Raw genomic sequence first — 19,560 nt, forward strand, 5'->3', positions numbered from 1 at the left:
AAGCCATTCATTTGCGACTGTATGCAGGTGGGCGGACCTGCCCTTTATTGAGCAGAATCAAATTATAGCTGGATGCACCCTTTTTTGCCTAATTAGGAACATTTGTGGAATTCTGGCCCCACTGAAATGTCCCCATTAGTCAAGCATTTCCGCATTGCGAATGACAAGCTAACTTTAGCAGTGTGCTGGTGTTCCAAATTAAATACGTATTTTTGGAGCAGTGCTCTCCCATTTCTCATTTCTGATAGATTTCACTTGCAGCAGGCTCCGCTCCACTTTGGATGTGCTTCATCATCATGAAACCGAAGATCATTGTGCACTGCCCCTGCTTCTTTTGTCATCACCTGACCATTGCCTGTCAGGAGTCGGAGCATAAAATAAAAGTAGTGGAACTATGATCCCCTCAGCCCTGCGCCTTCTCCCCCTCTCCCTCCCACACAGCCCATTCTCATCCCCAGTTCCTCAATTTAAACCTCTGACCTAGGTCCTGCATGTCTGGTTTAAGGGCTGGGACAGGCTAAGAGTTAGGCTACAAGGAATAATGCATGTGAAGCAAAAGAAGGGCTGTGACCAGGAAAAGTAGAATTGAACTACAATTCCCAGCATCTCTTGGTGCATTTGTGTAGTTCAGCACGTTCGCGCTAAATGACAGCTGTTTGTAATTAGGGACGGCTTATTAGCCAACAACCGCCAGTGTCCGGTGCAGATTATTTTGTAGGCACGGGCGGTGTCGGCGGAATGCAGAAAGAAGCAAGAATGTGTTAGCAGGCACGCTGAAGGACTGGGCAGATGCAGGAATATTCTGGGCCATGCGGCGGTGAGCAGCACAGTACCCTGATCCCATTGCTGAAGCTCATCTGGTCTGGGCAGTCCTGTGGGGCACCCGGACACCAAAGCTAGGTGCAACATGTAATGCCTGCAGGAATATCAACTTTTTGTAAAATTCGACAGAGTGCTCATTTCACACTACTCAGGTGGAATTTCTGGGTTTCATTCTCACCCCAGCAGGCATTGTGAAGGATACGAGGAAATGACAGGCAGTTACGGATTGGCCCTCCACTCAGTGTGTAAAGGATATACAGTCTTTCTTAGGGTTTTCCAACTTCTATCGGAGGTTCATTGGTAATTTTTCTAAAATTGTAACCCCTATCACCTAGTCACTGAGGAAGACGCCAGGTTTAGTTGGAGTGAGGAGGCGGAAAGGGCCTTTCAAGATTTAAAATGAGCCTTTATTAAGGCGTTGTTGTTGAGACATCCTGATCCAAGTAAACCTTTTCAGGTGGAAACGGATGCAAGTAATGTGGCAGTGGGAGCAATGCTATCACAGAAAGATGATGAAGGGGCATGGCACCCAGTGGCTTTTTACTCCCGCAAACGTACCAGCTGCAAACAGAATTACTCTATCACTGATAAGGAGTTGCTGGTCATTCGTGCCGCCTTTCTGGAATGGAGACATTACTTGTTGGGGGCCCAGCATCAGGTGACGGTGGTGACTGACCATAAAAATCTCCAGTACTTTAAGTCAGCACAGACTCTTAGCGCCAGGCAATTTCGTTGGTCTCAATATTTCAATGAATTCAATTGTGTAGTGACCTTTTGGCCAGGAAGAAAGAACAGAAAGACAGATGCATTGACGAGGCAGCAAAACCTAGAGAATGCGTTGAGGGAAATAAAAGCTATTCTTCCACTCGAGAAAGTAATTGGAGCAGTTACTGAGGACTTTTTGGGACAAGTACGTAAGGGGCTGAGTCCGGAGTATTTGCGGAAATGGGGGACTAGTCATCATTTCAGGAAGATACAGGAGGGGTTGCCTTACCATGCAGGTTGGTTATTTCTGCCTACTAGAGAATTACACGATAAGGCATTGTACTGGTGTCACAAATCTCCTTAGCTGGACATTCTGGTAAGAGGAAGACCCAAAGTATGTTAGAGTAGTATTTTTGGTGGCCAGATTTGAGAAAAGATACAGTGGCATATATTCTAGGTTGAGAAAATTGTGTATGCAACATGGCGGACCATACTAAAAAGAGGGGGCTGCTCCAGCCGTTACCTACACCTGAGAAGTCATGGATACACATTTCCATGGACTCCATTGCGGATTTTCCTCCAATCAACATCATACAATTTGGGTGGTGGTGCTGGACTATTTGTCTAAGCAAGCTCACTTTATTCCATGTATAGGAATTCCCGTAGCAGGATGGTTGGCAGAATTGTTTTTACAGCACATTGTTAGATTGCATGGTCTCCCCACAAGTATTGTTTCAGATAGGGGACCTCAATTCACCTTATAGTTCTGGTGTGCCTTTTGCTGGATGTTGGGGATAAACTGTGCTCTGTTCACTAGTTATCATCCAGAGACTGATGGGCAAACGGAGAGGGTTAACCATACTCTCGAACAATATTTGCAGTGTTATTTGGGAGATGGCATGGACTCCTGGGCGAAGGCTTTATGGCCAGCGGAATTTACATATAATAACCTGCTCCCTCCCAGCACCCCCCCTTCCCTGATTGGTGTCTTGTTGGTCATCACTGACTTCCCTAGGGAAACCCTGTGCCCGGCAGCCCCTGTGGCTATGGGCCCCAAGTCAAAGGGTGGCTTCCACAGAGGTGGCTCCATATTGTGTCTGCAGGTGTCAACAGGGGATGCCAGTTGCCAGCCATCAACCAGCAGCGCCTAATTTAGGCAGGGGTGGCATGGGTTTGGTATAGAACCTCACTCTTCAAGTATCAAGTACCACTCCAAGTACTGCTGTTTGCTGGCCATCCCCACTGCCTTGGACTTGGAAAACTGCTATTGGAAGCATCTTGCATTTTCATTGGACTTTTTTTCTGGTATACTGAATGATGTCAACTCTATAGGCATCTGACTATTATTCACCTTATTTAGTCACCTTAATTAAATAATTACAATACATAATTTTGTATTTTTTAGGTAGTCCCGCCCCCAACTACCCGGAAGCTCTTAAAACCTCTGGGTCGCGCATCTGCGCGCGTGCATCAAGTACCGCTCCAAGTACCACTGTTTGCTGTTCACTGGCTTGCCAGCTGCCAGCACCGCCCCGTTCTATACTTGTGATCTCCCTTTCCCACTATTTACATCCTGCAGGGCAGCTTGCCATTCAACATCCAGACCCTCCGGTGCTGTCAATGGTAAACCGCTGCACGTTGACCATTTGTTTTTCTTTTTTTTTCTTTTTTTCAGTAAGCCATACTAGGAGCCGTTAACTGTTCCTTCACACTCACTGTCGGCTTCCTGAATTTGTGCTCATTTGCCTCAAAACTTGATTGCAGTTGATACTTGGCATTTGCACATTAACGTGCAGCGCCGCTCGCACTTTTACGAACATGAAGAGCGGGCTCCGCAGCGGTCGCTGCAATAAAATAACCCTGGCTGCACTTACATGCACAAGTATTGACTCATTAATATGTCCTGGCAGAGCTTCATATGTTGAGCCTCCAATATCAGAAGCCCTAGCTACTATCCCTCCTCAATCCTGCACAAATCATGTTGTACAAATTCACTCTGCTGAGCCCACTAGTACCTTCGTTTGCTTGCCCTCATAACCCTATAACTATAAAAATGTGATGAGTCCAGAGGAAAGGAGGTTTGGTGAAGTGTTCAGAAGCTGCTCTGACTCCCCTGCCTTCTGTACCCTACCTAGTTATCAGTTTGATACTGTACTGCACAATATGGCAGCGCTTGATGACCAGATGTGTCACTCAATTGGCATGCTAACGCCCCTTGTTTCTGGATCTGGCATAATGAAAACTTTACCAGCATCCATAGTGCCTAATGATCAAATGCAGCCCTATGCCGGCAACAAAGACATGGATGCTGATATAAACAACAAACTCCCGCCTGCTCCATTGCTATTCTCCCCTAATTTTCTTGACTCACGATTGAAATATCCATATTCTGAATCTTTTGGCCGTCCTAATTCATTGGAGAGCATTGAAGGCAGGTCTCCTCAAACATTCCCAGTGATAATTAAAATCCTCGATCTCCTTGATAAAGGGCACGACTTGTCTCATTTAGAATTGAGGGAAATAAAACCTATAATGCAACAGGTGTTCTCCAAAATGGGTAGGATAGAAGGTTTCATAATAGCCGCTGACACTCTAAGAACTATTAAGGATGACGCAACTAAAAATTGGTCTACAAAATCTCCATTCTTCCCAAACCATAAAAGCACGCAATTCAGCTCAGATTCTCTGCACTTACCTGACTCAATTACTCCCACTCCGCTACTACCAGTTCCCTACCCTTTTTCCCTCCCTCCCAACTCGAGGATCTGCAATTGCAGCACTGAGTTGAAAGAGTTCAAAGCATCAGTTGAGGAGATCACTTTAACAATCACTCAACACTTATCAAAGCTTGGTCAACATACTGAACCTTTGGATAGCCCCTCGGTTCTTTTGAAGGCTTTAGATCACATGAAACAGGACAAGACATGTTCCCCCTCTGATGATAACCCCGGTTTCTTTTCCCGTTGTATCAAAAGGACGCACTTGCGAGCTGTAAAACGCTATGAAAAAAGACGCAAAGACGCACTCCTAAATGGTAAAAAAAACATGATGGACCCTGATAACACATCGACATCGACCAGTGAGGTCCCTGTTGCCCCTAACCAACTACTCCATGCAGATATTACTGACAAAGATCTCATCTCATAGACCTACATCAACTGACCAAAGAGAGTCAGGAAGCCTTGATTTCTATCCCGAATATAAAATCTGCTGTATCTGCACTTCCCAAAAACAAAAAATACCCACTACCTGATCTATCAGGGTATATTCATATTTCACCATTGAATGATATCCCCGTCTCCAAAACCTCCATGCATCTCATCTGCAGTACAAATGAGTCCTCAAAAAGTGCTGACTTGAAAACTCAACAATGTGACCCATCTACAAAAACACTGAAATCGAACTTGAATAGTTATTTTCCGGTGTGTGGAAGGAGTCGCACTACTACCGATTCCTCGCAGTTTGGTATAAACATGAACGGTTCTTCTACAGGGGTGGCTCCGTCCAACTGCGTAGGGAAATCCTACAGTGAAGCATGTTTGAATGATCTTCCCACAATTCTGGCTATTTCTAAGCCATCTGGCTCATTTGATAACAAAAGACCAATTGTAGTTAATGGAGGGAGTAAAGTCAGGATCCTATCGAATGTTTATGTTCCTCTAACAACTGGCAATGTAACTAGCCAGTTGGGGATCCTGACTGGTCTTCTGACTTCCGTCTCAGACAATCAACTCATATCTGTACATGGGCCAGGGACAAGCAAGGCCCTTCCTGAAGTTTCAATTAGCAACGAACCTAATAATAATCGTGCTGACACTTTGGAAATATTGAGGAAAGCCATTCAAGAGGGTGTAATTTTTGTGGAAATGTTATCCAATGCTATGGCATCTAACTCTTTCCCCAGCGCTGAGAGTATTTCCTTGTCTAAAAATGTATGTGATTCAAGGACTCATTTGCCTGCAAATGCATTTTCTCCTAATGAATCTATGGTCCCTGCTTTATCATCTGGCAACCAGTCATCAACCAGTAAAGCCCACATAACTGGCCTTGAAGGAAATATGGCCTCTCTTGGCAGATCTCGATTTAACCGCACATTCCTTCCTGCACTGCTCTCACAAATTCCTCAACTAAAAATTCTAAAATCAGAAGATATTCTGAGAGTATGACTTGCAAGCACAAATAATTACAGAGCCATATGTTATCTCACTTCGGAGTCGATAATGAAATTCCTTTCGTTCAGCCATGCTGAAATTAAAGAGCAAGGATTCATTTTAACGACCTATGCTGACGAGGACTCTGCAAAGGAGTTTCTCTCATATTCCTGTCCGCTTGCTACTGCTAATCCTAGCATGAATTCTTTAGCTTGCAATGCTGCCAGAGACGGCAATCCAGCGGTTCATGAATTATTGAACTTAGTAGCTAATACTAAAGGCTTCCCCTGGCTAGAACCAATGCTAAACTAAATTTTAACTCTTCAAACCCCACCATGTACGACATAGCCATTGCAAGTTGATGAAATTAAGATTCTTTCTTGGAACTCATGTGGGTTTCATAATTTCATGAAATGGTTTAAGACGCTCACTCCTACAAACTTCCCTTCAATAATACTCTTGCAGGAAACAATGAAACTCAATACCCTCCTCTTGCCTGGCTATACTGCGTATTGCTCGCATGCCTTGAGACTCACTCAGGGTCGTCCTTCTGGCGGTCTTGCACACAACGCCGTGAAAGTACAAACCAAACTTGTGTGGGAATCTTCCAACCTCCTGGGTATTCTGTTGACCATGAATAGGAGTAAATATTGTACCATTCTCATATTTACTCTCTATTGGAACCCTGCCAATACATTAATTGATGCTATAGTAGATGAGATTGATAAGTGCCTTGAAACCTTAACGAATAAGCACCAAGCTCTTGAAATAATTATTGGAGGGGACTTCAACTCTGATTGTCGAAAAAGATTTGTAATAGGGGATAAAAAGTCTAATCTATCTTCCTGTATTAGAGGGGCTCAGTGGAAATTGTACTTTCAGGACTGGGATATGGACATGGTACAAATAATAGACATAAGCCCTAAAATTACATGGAACTGTGGCTCTAACGTCTCGACGATAGACTTTGTATTTCTAACGCACAACATCTTAGCACTCGCCACTCCTTTATTTATTTGCCCGATACTGTATGAAGACCATGCCCAATTATCCATCGCTTTGAAATTAGAATGTTCTTTATTACATATTGATCCTTCTTTAGTTCTTCCTGAAGTACATCGCCATCAATTATCGCTTAAATGGAGTACTGGACCTTGCAAACAATTTGTTGACTATGTTTCTACACACATAGACACAATTAAATCTGAGAAAACCAAATCGATCACAGACATGACAGCTCAATGTTCCGCAATCGCAATAATAAAAAGGGGTCTGATACATTTTAGCTCCAAGTATCAGAATAAGATCCATCCTCACCCTTTTGATCCTCCTTGTAAGACCTTAAAACGTGAAAAAAACAAAGCCCTTAGGCAACTGAGAATGAGAAGTCCTGACTCAGCGACCTATCTACTTCTGTGCATGCGTATACTGCTCACGTACAGACAGAAACTAAGACATGCTCATACTATGAAATACAATAAAACTAACTGCTCCCTAAACATAGCAATATGTGGGCATGATACTAGAACCATCTGGCGCACTATAAAAAATGTCAATAGTCACATATCATAGTCAATGCCGAATTGTATCTCAGAGCACATATGGTGTGATTACATTGCAACAAAATGTCAGCTTCCTAACAGATTCAGGAATGAACCTGAAGTGTCTCTATGTTACAGCGAGATGCGCAAGTTACACTGGTTGCTCGATGACATCAAATGGGCTATCTTTAAACTGTCCTATTCAAGATCAGCAGGACCTGATGGGCTTCCCCCATGTGTGTACAAGACCGACCCAGATTTGTGGGCCTTAATTTTAAAAACAAAATTCCAGACTTTAATTAGATCGGGTAGTATTCCTGGTTCTTGGTTGACATCAAACATTATCTCAATTTTTAAGAAAGGGGATCCTTCTTCACCGACTAATTATCGACCCATCTCGTTGATTGACACGGAAGCGAAGATATTTGCAATCCTACTCTTGTTCGATTTGGAAAAATTCATTGAGGCCCACGGTCTCTATTCGAAATATCAAACTGGCTTTCGCAAAGCTATGAGTACTTCATTAAATGCCACAATAATGGCACACGTAATAGCTGGTGCGAAGCCCAAAAAATCTTATCCTGTTTATATCGCATTAATCGACATATCGTCAGCATTTGACAATGTAGCCCGCAACCTTCTCTGGGCAAAAATGTCAAAAATGGGAGTTCCGCCTGTCCTATTATAATGGTTTATCAAACCAGACACAAATATTTCGTATAAGATAAAGATTTCAGCTGATGGGGGAACCAACATGCCTGTAAAGACCTATTTAGGTCTAAAGCAGGGTTGTAACCTCACAGCAACTTTTTTTCAATCTGTATATGTCTGACTTCGATTACACTTGGAGTGATAAAAACGTATTCTCAGTAAAACTTGGCATTATGCGCATCCAATGGCTTGCATTCGCTGATGATATCATCATTTTTTATCCCACTCCGGCAGGTCTTCAAGATAAATTACAGCTGTTTGAGGAATTTGCAAGCACGCATAATTTATCTCCAAACCCTGTAAAATGGCCATTAGGAGTGCCCTAATAAGAATAGAGGCTATCAGTGGTACCTTATGAAGACCTCGATCCCATTGATCACTAATACGATCTATCTTGGTTATCATCTTTCAGAAGAAAATTCAATCAATGTGTGGATCAGTCTATGATACACGCAAAATTCTGCAAATTCTCTTTAGTGCACTTGATTGATTTTCTCACGCTCAAGATTGAAAGTGTACTATTATACTCTCGTGACATTTGTGATATGAGTATATGCTTAGATCGATTACAAGGACATTTGTAAAAATCTGCCATGCATTTTCCTATGTCTGTACCGAACGCTATAATGAGACATGAACTGGGGCTAGTTGCTCTATCTACCCGTAGGAAATGGAGACAGCTTCTAAATTATGCAAGACTATGCTTTCCGCCTACTAATTGCCTTTACAATGATATGAAATCCAACCTTGAAATGACTAACATTCTCTCAATTATCGAATATCAGTCTAGTATGCAGTCAATATTGATTGATGTGAACCTTACAGTTGATGATGTCCACTTCCGCCCAGGGTATGCTAAGAAAAATCTTTATGAGCATGATTGGTGCATAACTCTCGAACAAATAGAGAAATATAAAATGCATAAGGAATAGCTGCTCAAACTAAAAAACGTATCCCTAGATATCAGTACATTGATTCATTTCCCTGTAATCATTTTAGAAGGGCCTTCCTGTGGTTCAAATTAAATTTATATCATACACGTGAAAGGAGCAAATATTGGAATAAAGCAAAAGATGCATCAATTAGTGAAAAATGTTGCTTTCCTGACCAGGTGGCCGATAGATGGTAGCCACAGTTTGGGAATGGCTAGGAGAGAGAGAGCCTGCAGGCGAGGCATTCAAAAGAGGACTAGGCCTGCTTAGGAATGACAGAGGCAGGGATCCACTGAATATTGGAATAAAGCAAAAGATGCATCAATTAGTGAAAAATGTCCTCGGTCTCACCGAGACATGGTTCACTGCCAGCTCTGTCACGAGCTTTGACACTCTCCTCCCTGATGGCTACAACATTGTCTCTGCACCCAGATCCAATCACTCCGGAGGGGGTGTAGCTCTGATCTTCATCAAATGTTCAGCGTCTCCTTTGGTTCTAAGCAAGTTGGAAAGCAACATTTTTCACTAATTGATGCATATTTTGCTTTATTCCAATATTCAGTGGATCCCTGCCTCTGTCATTCCTAAGCAGGCCTAGTCCTCTTTTGAATGCCTCGCCTGCAGGCTCTCTCTCTCCTAGCCATTCCCAAACTGTGGCTACCATCTATCGGCCACCTGGTCAGATCTCATTCTTCCTCACTGAGTGGGCGGACCTCTCATCTTCCCTCCTGGTCTGAACCACTCAAGTCATCCTTCTTGGAGACTTCAACATCCACCTGGATGCTTCCTGTCCACCCACTGGACTCTTTCATGACCTCTGCGGCTCTCTCTCACTCTCTATTCTCCCCTCTGCCCCAACTCACTCTGCAGGGCACACTCTGGATGTTCTGATCTCTTCAGACCTTCCCCTTTCGATCCCTCTCACCACTCCTCCCTCCTGGAGTGATCACTTTCTCCTTTCCTCCCATCTTATCCTCTATACCCCTCAGGCCAAGCCAACTCCAGCACTGCCACCTACCTCTCTGTTATCTGACCCATTAAGCGTGTGTCAGTTGAGGCTTTCACTGCCACGTTTTCACCCCCCGCCCCTTTGGCTGACTCACACCCTGACACAGCCCTTTCCATGCTCCACTGTGCTATATCCGATATTCTCAATGTTCTTGCCTCTGTCATGTGGATCCGCTTGAAGCCCAAAGCCAAGTGCAACTCTTGGTATGACCCAGACCTCATCACCCTTAAAAGCAAGTGCAGGGTGGCTGAGAGGAAATGGCGTGCTTCCGGTACATCCTCTGACAAACTGTCCTGCCGCCTGCTCCAAAGGCAATACTGGCTCTCCGTCCACACCAAGAAGAGAGCCCACACCCAGCATCTAACAACTCGGCCAAACATTTTAAAATCTGCAAGGAGCTGGCCAATCCTGCTGCCGTCTCTTCCACTCCTGTCCCCTCCCAGGCCCTCTGCACAGACCTGGCTTCTCTTTTCATTGCCAAAACTCAGGGCATCCTGTCCTCTCTCTCTGCCTCTCCCCTCCTCCCTCTAACCCCTGCTTTTCCTCTGGCCCTTCTTTGGCCACCTCTCCTCCCTCCCTCTCTGCCTTTCCCCTGTTCTCCTCAAACAAGGTTTCTAGACAACTCCGATCTATGAAAGTCTCGTCAAAACAGGTTCACCCGTGTTCCTCCAAAACCACCAAGGACCACATTGACACCCTGGCTCCTGCTCTGGCAGATTTTTGCAAAAACCCCTTCACCACTGGAGCCTTCCCCTAACCCCTGAAGCATTCCCGTGTGCACCCTCTTCTTAAGAAATCCTCTGCCAACCCTTCCTGCCCGGCTAACTATCGTCCTATCTCCATCACTCCTTTCCTAGGCAAACTCATTCAAAAGCTGGCCATCTCCCAGCTCAGATCTGCTCTCTAACCTTGATTCCAACACCTCCTGTGTCCTCATCCTACTTGATCTATTTTCTGCCATCCTGTTCAACTGTCTCTGTGATAACCTGAGTATCACCGGTCAGGCTCTGGCTTGGCTGAACTCCTTCCTCTCTGACCGACCCTCCCAGGCCAACTTGGCTCCTTCCTCTCCTCTACCTCTATCTCTATATCTACCTGTGGTGTTCCCCTGGGGTCTAACCTCTCTCCCTGGCTGTTCAACCAATACCTGGCACTTCTTGCCCACTGCATTGCCGCTCTCTGCCCCAACTTTCAGTGCTAAGCGGATGGCACTCAGCTCATTTTCAGGCTCCCTTTTGCCACTTCTTCTCCTTCTCTCATCTCTGACTGTCTGTCCGCCATCCAGGAGTGGTGTGCCACTAACAATCTCTGCCTTATTGCCAGTAAGACCATGATTCTTCTCATCTGCACACCCACGTCCTCCTTTCCTGTCACTCTCTGGCCGGCCTCTCTTGGCACTCATCCTGCTCCCCCCTGTGAGGCTAAAAACCTTGTGGTCATCTTGGACTCCACACTTTACTTCTCTCCTCACATCTCTGATGTCTCTAAGAAGTCACATTACCAGCTGCACCTCCTCAGAGGAATTCTTCCTTTCCTCTCATTCCCCCAGAAGCTCACTGTCTCCAGAGCTCTGGTTCTCTCTGGGCTGGACTACTGCAATAGCCTCTTTCTAAATCGGCCTGCCTCTACTCTGTGCCCTCCGCAACTCATCCAAAACAGGACTGTGAGACTTGCCCTTGGCCTCAAGCCCAGGGATCGTATCTCTCCACGACTGAAATCTCTGCACTGGCTCCCAGTGGCGGCGAGGATTAAGTTAAAACCCTCTGCATTGTCGACAAGGCCTTCTGGGGTCTGGGGCCTCAATACCTTCAACTCCCTCTACCTAAATAACTTCCTTCTCGGCCTCTTTGCTAATCGACCACCAACTCCCTCAGGGTTAGTCGCTTCTCCAAGCAGCAAGCTGGTGGTGGATCTCTTTCTTCTGCTGGGGCCTCCCTCTGGAACAGCCTGCCTGCCTCTCTGAAACTTGAGGAGAACCATCTCTGGATCCAGAAGCACCTCAAGACCTTCCTCTTTGCTTCTGCTTTCTCTTCTCCTCTCCCCTGCTGATCTCCTGGCTGAATCTGAAACTGCACTGGTTTACTTGGCTACCCTCTAATCTTGAGCCCAGGCCTCCACCCTGGCAGCTGCACACCTGCACTGCCCCCTAGCATCCCTTGCACTTGGGGACTGTTTCTGTATCCCTACAGCCCCTACTAGCACTTGACACCTGATCTCTGCAATTGCACTTGTACTTGCTACCAGCTGGCAGCACTTTATTTATTTATTATCTTATTTATTTTACTGTTATCCTATGCACGGCACTGCCCCCCGCTCTTCCCCCTGCACTTTTCCCTTCCCCCCACCCCTGCACTTGCACAATCACAATGTCACCTGGCCTAGTAGGATCGATGTCTCTGCCTTCCCTCTGTTTCCCCTCCCTTGCCTTGTCGCGCCTTGAAAGACTTGTGTCTAAGCATGTTATAAATGCCATATCATATCATATCATAACACTGAGCATGCATCTTTAGTTATGGCCCTCAATTAATCTCTATATGGACACAAGCAGAACATGATTCTGCCACGAGTTGAGCAGATTCCAGTGCTTCATGAGCCAAACAGCTGCTCCTTGATATCAGGCAGAAGGCACAATCAAATTTAGAGCAAGCAAAAAGAGCCTATACGGTGCAAACTGATAAGAAACGTCAGGAGATCCCAAGCTACAAGGTGGGAGATAGGGCATGGCTCTCTACACGGAACCTATCCCTAGTGGGCCCCCGTAATTTTGCCCCTCGATTTATTGGGTCCTAGGAGATTATTCAGTGTATGTCACCTATGGCTATGAAATTGAGGCTAGCACAGACTTTAAAGATACATCTAGTGTTCCATGGGTCTTTGCTTAAACCTGCAGCTCTGGGGATGACCACGCAACGACCTCCAGCAATTTTGAAGGAATGCCAGGTGGAATATGAAATAAGAAGGATTATGGATTCCAAAAAGAGGCAACACAAGCTGTGGTATCTCATTCAGTGGACTGGGTATGGTCCAGAGGACAGTTCATGGGAACCAAGAGACATGGTACAAGCTCCAAAATTGGTAAGACAATTCCCTGTGCAGCATCCTGAGAAACCAGGTCCTCGGAAGGACCCTGCGAGAAGAGGTACTTTCAGGTTTGAGGGCTGGGGCAGGCAAAAAGTTATGCTCCAAGGAAAAATGCATGTAAGGCAAAAGTAGGGCCATGGACCGGAAAATGTAGCACTGAACTACAATTCCCATCAGCGTTTGTTGCATTTGTGTAGTTCAGCACGTTCGTGCTAAACACCAGCTGTTTGTAATTAGGGACAACTTATTAGCCGTCAACCACCTGTGACCGTGCAGGTTATTTTGTAGGCAGGGGTGGTGTCTGCGGAATGCAGCAGGAAGCAGGAATGTGTTAGCAGGCACGCCGAAGGACTGGGCAGATGCATCAAGTTTCTGGGCCAGGCAGTGGTGAACGGCTCAGTGCCCTGCTCCCATTGCTGAAGCTCATCAGGTCCGGTCATTCCCGTGTGGCTCCCGACACCAAAACTAAGTGCAACATGTCTGTGTATTGTGCGCGGTTGTCATTATGGCCAGGGTTTTCTGACTGAATGTAGTATTGACCTTGCTCCTCTCCAACAGTGGAGAAACAAATTGTTTCATCATTTTGAGTATACAGTCCTCCACAATATTACGAACAATTGATTATGCATGGCAAAGGGGTAGTGGGTGAATTCATGGTGTGTTACTTCTGAGTATTATTTTGATGACAATCACGTTCCGATAAGGACAGAGCCTGGACTCTTATGAGCTTTTGTGTTAAGAAAGGAAAACTGAGCAATTAGTATACGGATGGTATGCAGGTGCTGGCATTGCACTCATTTAGTCATAGGAGGCAACCAGCACGCCCATCGACGTCCACAGTAGAAGGCTGTTCAAGCTGTGTTCTATGTTTGCTTATGCTAGCCCCTTTGGCCCATGTGTGTGTATATTAGTTGCGGGAGAATTCCCCAGTATGTCTCATTTTTCTTGCTCTATGTTGTCTGATGCTTCAAGCCCATCATGTTTAATGCTACATGTTACCACTGCAAAGGTTTATGCTGATACAGGGAACTAGGAGTATGTTAGGATAACGGTTCAGGTTAACAGGAGTTTAGGGTTTAGGACAGGTCAGGGCCAGGAGTGTATCAGTTTATGGTGATATGTCTGTTTTTGTTTCCCTGTGCTTCCCTTTACCTAACCCAGCAAGTTACTCCTATTCCTCTTTCCGGTTTTCCTAACATCCCCCTTCCCATCCACAACCTCTCCCTAATCCCTCTTCCCCCCGATTGGCTGCCACGTGGCTATCTGTGATTCTGACATTCAAGTGCCCGTGCCAACCATGGTGGGAGGGTGGAATCCTTTGGGCTTCTGTGGTTCGGGGGAGAGTGTTGATACTTTTCCCTTGTGTATTCTTGACACTGCTGCTTTTCCTCCCTCCACCCAACAAGTGGCAGAGGCGTTGCTGGGGGTGGGGAGTGGGGTTGGGGGCTATAGCCCCGTATCTTTTGGTTGTAGCCCTAGAGAGAAGGCCAGGGGCTACAACCAAAAGCTAGATAGCCCTGAGTCCCTACAGTAACGACATTAACATAGCCCCGGATCTATTCCAGACCCGGCAACACCCCTGACAAGTGGTGTTTTACAGCAGTTCTATCAAGACTGAAAAGAGCACAGAGAAAGAACATGAATTTAAAGGGGCACCATTAGTTTCAATCCGCATGAAGCTTTATGCAGCCTCCCTTTTTCAATCAACAACCAATCATACCTCTTAAGGGACATGCCCATGTCTACTGCCACACCCTCACCATGAAGGTGCATCAATAAATGCGTTATTGCAAAAGACAAACTAAGTCTATTAAAATAAGCAAACGGAATCCAATGTCATTTAGATGGAGTGCAGGAGAATTACTAGCGAAGCTCAGGTATGAATCCCCAAAAGCAGAAAAAAACAAATGTGCCCTTCCCTGCCATCCTGGAACGTTGCAGCAATTACATAAATTAAGGGAGTGATGTTGGATTTCATTGAAAAGTAGGGGAATGCCGTACGCTTAGTTCCCGCCCACTTCAACCTATGTTGCTCATGGCATTCTTGGCTGCTCTCACATGCCCATACATACTCTACTGTTTTCGGGCACTTCGGCTCCACTGCTCTTAGCTGCACCTCATCCCAGTTCATCTGTGCCTCACTAGTGACCTTCTTTGGTCTGTGCTTCGTATTCCTGAAAACCCTATCCCTGGTGAGGCTCCACATCCATCCCGGGGCTGTCAGGCCAATCTGCTGAGACCACTCCCCATTCCTCATTATAAATCAAGGGATGCTGTAGCACTAAAGCTGTGAATGCTTTCCAGGGGTCACTGCAGATGTCATAGTGGCATTTGGACAGCCTGCTGCTGGACAACACTTGTACCTCGGCTCGCCAGCTGGTGCACATAAATGCACAATAACATTGTATGGCGTGTGCTACTAATGTGAGATGATGGGGGGAAAAAAAGCTAAATCAAAAGGACAATAAAACTGCACAGCCAAAAATGCTGTCTTTCTTGTTTTGCTTCAGTATTTTCTAAGTCTTCAATTTTTGTCTTGGAGAAAGCTAATACATGCCTGTTTGGTGGTGCTTTGTGGGTTGAAGGTGTTGACTGTATTCAAAACGTTGATGCAAGCATTGTCTATGCTTCAAGGCTGGTGGGAACATATGGCTTACATAGTGTGGGGAGATTGGTGGTCATTTCTTGCACAATATCATCAACAAACAAGTGCGAGTGCTGAAGGTACCAGGGGATGCTTACTGCATCACAGAGAAGATCACTGAAACCATGACCCCTGCCATGTGTACCCACAAGGGCTCTGGATTCGGGGTACTATAGATAGACCTATATAGGCACGGGCAAAAACAGAAATTTAGACTGCATTACTTACATACAAAAACAGGCAAATTTTATATCATGTATAGACAAGATGGAACATATATCAAACAAGTGCTTCCTGCTAAATAAAACATTCAGAGAATACACAAAACTGTTTTTTGAGCATCAGAATGGATTATCTCAAAAAATATAACTTCAAGAAAACAAAGTACTGAAAGCGGCAGAGGGCACTGTGAATAAAGCTAATATGTATCCCAGAATTGGAAACCGGCATGTGCCGTGCAGCTATTGGGGTAGATGGGAACAACTCACAAGTGCAGATATTGGGGTAGATGGGAACAACTCACAAGTGCAGCTATCGGGGTAGATGGGAGCAACTCACAGGGGGTCTGTGAGTGGAGTGAACATTGAAAGCTTAACATTTCTTGTATGCTTTCAGTGTTCACGCCTGCTCGCTTTCCTGCCTGAGGAGAGCTCTGCATCCCTGCTTTCCCGTCCTGAGGCCCAGGAGGAGAGCTCTGCATCCCTGCTTTCCCGTCCTGAGGCCCAGGAGGAGAGATCTGCATCCCTGCTTTCCTACCGTCCTGAGGCCCAGGAGGAGAGCTCTGCATCCCTGCTTTCCAGTCCTGAGGCCCAGGAGGATAGCTCTGCATCCCTGCTTTCCGTCCTGAGGCCCAGGAGGAGAGCTCTGCATTCCTGCTTTCCTCCTCTGGCTCAGAAGAGCACTTTGTTTTGATATTTTCCTATAGGCTTAAAAAAGAACGGATTCCAATGAACTACATCTAACATCAGTGCTTACTAATGAGCAGGTGGATTCCATTGGAATCCATCCTGCAAAGCAGATTGTTTAATTTCTCTCAAACTGGATAGTAAAAGGGAAGAGTAAAAGCAATGTTCCCTCGTTTTACCCTTTACAATTGCACTCTGCTTTGAACGTTTTTCAAATTGCATGCAAGCGCCAAGCACCATGTAAGTGCAAGCGCTGATGCCCCCCCCCGTGCAATTAGCATATGATATAAAATGACCCCCCACCAAGTTCGATAACACAGTTGAGATGAGATCCAAAGCAAACGGTTGATGTTTTCCCGTGCCAGTACATTACCTTCCGAGCTACCTTCAGGAATATTTCAGTGGCATGTGCCTCAGTCGATTCCTCACTGGTAAGAAGAGGCGTCCCATTCAAGCTGCCTGCAAGAGGTTACGCTTTGGCTTATTCAAATTCCCAGTGGAAGTCTATTCATGGGTGTTAAGTGTCCGTACGTTCAGCATACAGCAGAATAGGGTCAGGAATAACATTACGTACTGGTGCATCGTCCTTCATCCAGCATGAGCCACAAATAGAAAACATCGGAAGGACGTCACTGGCAACCCTTGTAGCACCCCAATGTGTTGCTTTAGCGCAGTGTTCCAAAACATCCCTGTTTTGGAGGAACATCTGTTCACAGATGTAATAAACAAAACAGGTTTTTTTGCAAAGAACGAAATGAAAATGTTAATATGGCGTTGGAAAGGTGAGTGGCCGAAGTACATGTATTGCAGTTCAAAAGGATCCCAGGAGCAGCATAGTTGAATAGTTACATAGTGTTCCTCAGGGTCACAATTATGGCAAGGGGCCCCATATCAAATGTGGCCCCCTCGGCCAGTTCTGGCAGTTCAGCACTTTACCATTGTAATGCCTTGATTTGCAAACCTACAACTATAATAGGAAAAGTGAACTACACTTGCCCTGAATTTCATGTGCTGTAGACTAGAAAGCTAGGACTACTTGAACGTGTGGTCCAAGATGCACCTCATGACAAGAGCCTCCTTGGCAGCTACATGGTGCTCAACAATAACATTTCATTTGATAAAGGCGACACTTATTTGTATTTTAGTTATATCAACAGTTTTAATAACAGACAGTTATGTGGAGTGTAGCCTAACCAAAACTTCCCAATGCGATGCAGAAGCATAATTCCTGGTAGACATTTTTGAAAAATAGATGCATGCCAGGCCAAATCCAATGTAATGGTCCTCTTTGAAGTGGTTGAGTCACCTTAGAGTGTTGTACAACCAAGCCTCATGTGTTGGCTCACAAAGTAGGGGGACACAATAGAATAATGTGGGAAAAACATGCAATTCCTACATTCAAACCTGCTAAACTGACATACAAACCTCTTAATAACTGGGCTCGTTTCTCCGCTCTATCTCACTCTCTACCTGCAGCATTCCTCAGGGCTCTATCCTCTCACTGTGGCTTTTCAACATTTCCTTTGCCCCTTTCACCCACCTGATCTCCACCTTCTCTCCTCATTTCCAATGTTATGCTGAAACAGCTCTCCTTTAAGCTTCCCTCCTCTTCCTCCTCTCTTTCCACTCTCATTCCCTACTATCTGAATTGTATTCAGGCATGGTGTGCTGCTAACGATCTCTGCCTTAATGCCATTAGGACTGAGATTGTTCTCAATATGACTCCTGCCCCCTCCTTCTCTCTTTCTTTCTGGCCACCCTCCTTGTGTCCCCTCCCCTCACCCTTGTGTGTGGCAAAGAAACCTGGATGTCTTCTTTGATTCCTCGCTCTCCTTCTCACTTCATATGGTTGATCTTCTCAAGAAATCTCATTTTCAGCTTCACCTCCTCACAGGCATGCTGCCTTTCCTCACATTCCCCCAGAAACTGTCTCTAGAGCACTGGTTCTCTAGAAGATGGACTATTGTAACAGCCTCTTTCTTAATCTGCCTCTTTCCTTCCTCCACCCTCTTCAACTAATCCAGAATAGGACTGCAAGACCTATACTTGGCCACAAGCCCAGGGGCCGCATCTCTCCAGCCCTAAACTCTCTCCACTGGCTCTGGGTGGTTGCAAGGACCAAATACAATACCCTTTGCATCACCCACAAGGCTTGCTGGGGCTGGGGACCTCACTACACCCAACTCTCTCTCACTAAATACCTCCCTGCTAGAGTCCTTCAGTCTTCTAGCTCTTACTCTCTGCAGGTCAGATGCTTCTCCAAGCAAAGATGGGGGGTAGATCTCTTTCCTCGGCAGGAGCTTCTCTCTGGAACTCCCTCCCTGTTGCTCTCCATCGTGAGCCAGATCTCCTTAAGTTCTGTAAGCTTCTCAAGACCCTCCTTTTCTCCTCATCCTTCCCTCTCCCCCTCCCCAGCTAGCCTCGCCTGATTTGATATCTGGTTGCCTGTATCCCCTATGAACCTTACTGGGGCCAGGTCCTCTTTCAACCAGTCTTCCCCCTCTCCCCTTACTATCACTTGCTCCCGGGCACCCTTCCTTGACTAGCCTAGTGAGTCTGGTCCACCCCCTTCCATCACACTAGTCTTCCCCATCCCTTGTTTCCCCATGCACTTGCTCCCCCCACCCCCCTTGGTCTCCCTTAGCACTTGTCCAGCCCTTGGGCCCCCCTCTCCCCAGCACTTCTTCCCTGCACTTCTCCCTCTTCCCATCTCCCTGCACTTCCTGTTACTGCACTTGCATGATCCGAATGTCACAAGACCTTGTAGGACTCTTACTGTTTTTCTCCCTCCCCTCCCCCGTTCCTTGCTTGTCTTGTGGTGCTTGGAAACACCTTTTGATGTATAGGCGCATACAAATATTCAATAAATAAAACAATAAATAAAATAATAACAAAGAATGAGGAAGAGTGGAAGTAAGATCAGAGCGTTGTAGGCAGGTAGAGCAAGATACATAAAAACTACAGAACAATGTGAAGATGCAGGTAAGAGGAGTCAAGAAAAAGTAGAGGGGAAATATTAGAGGAACAGGTAGAGGTTGGAAATTAGTCAGAAGTTAATA

At 45.6% G+C, this 19,560-nt stretch overlaps 1 protein-coding gene across 2 annotated transcripts in view; it reads right to left on the reverse strand.

Annotated features, from left to right (window-relative positions):
- Positions 1–19,560, reverse strand: part of NOSTRIN (nitric oxide synthase trafficking) — a 771,458-nt gene that overhangs the window by 533,964 nt on the left and 217,934 nt on the right. The gene's annotated exons all lie outside the window — the stretch shown is intronic.

This window comes from Ambystoma mexicanum, chromosome 9 (assembly GCF_040938575.1).
Source record: "Ambystoma mexicanum isolate Mex_15411 chromosome 9, UKY_AmexF1_1, whole genome shotgun sequence".
Lineage (NCBI taxonomy): Eukaryota > Metazoa > Chordata > Amphibia > Caudata > Ambystomatidae > Ambystoma > Ambystoma mexicanum.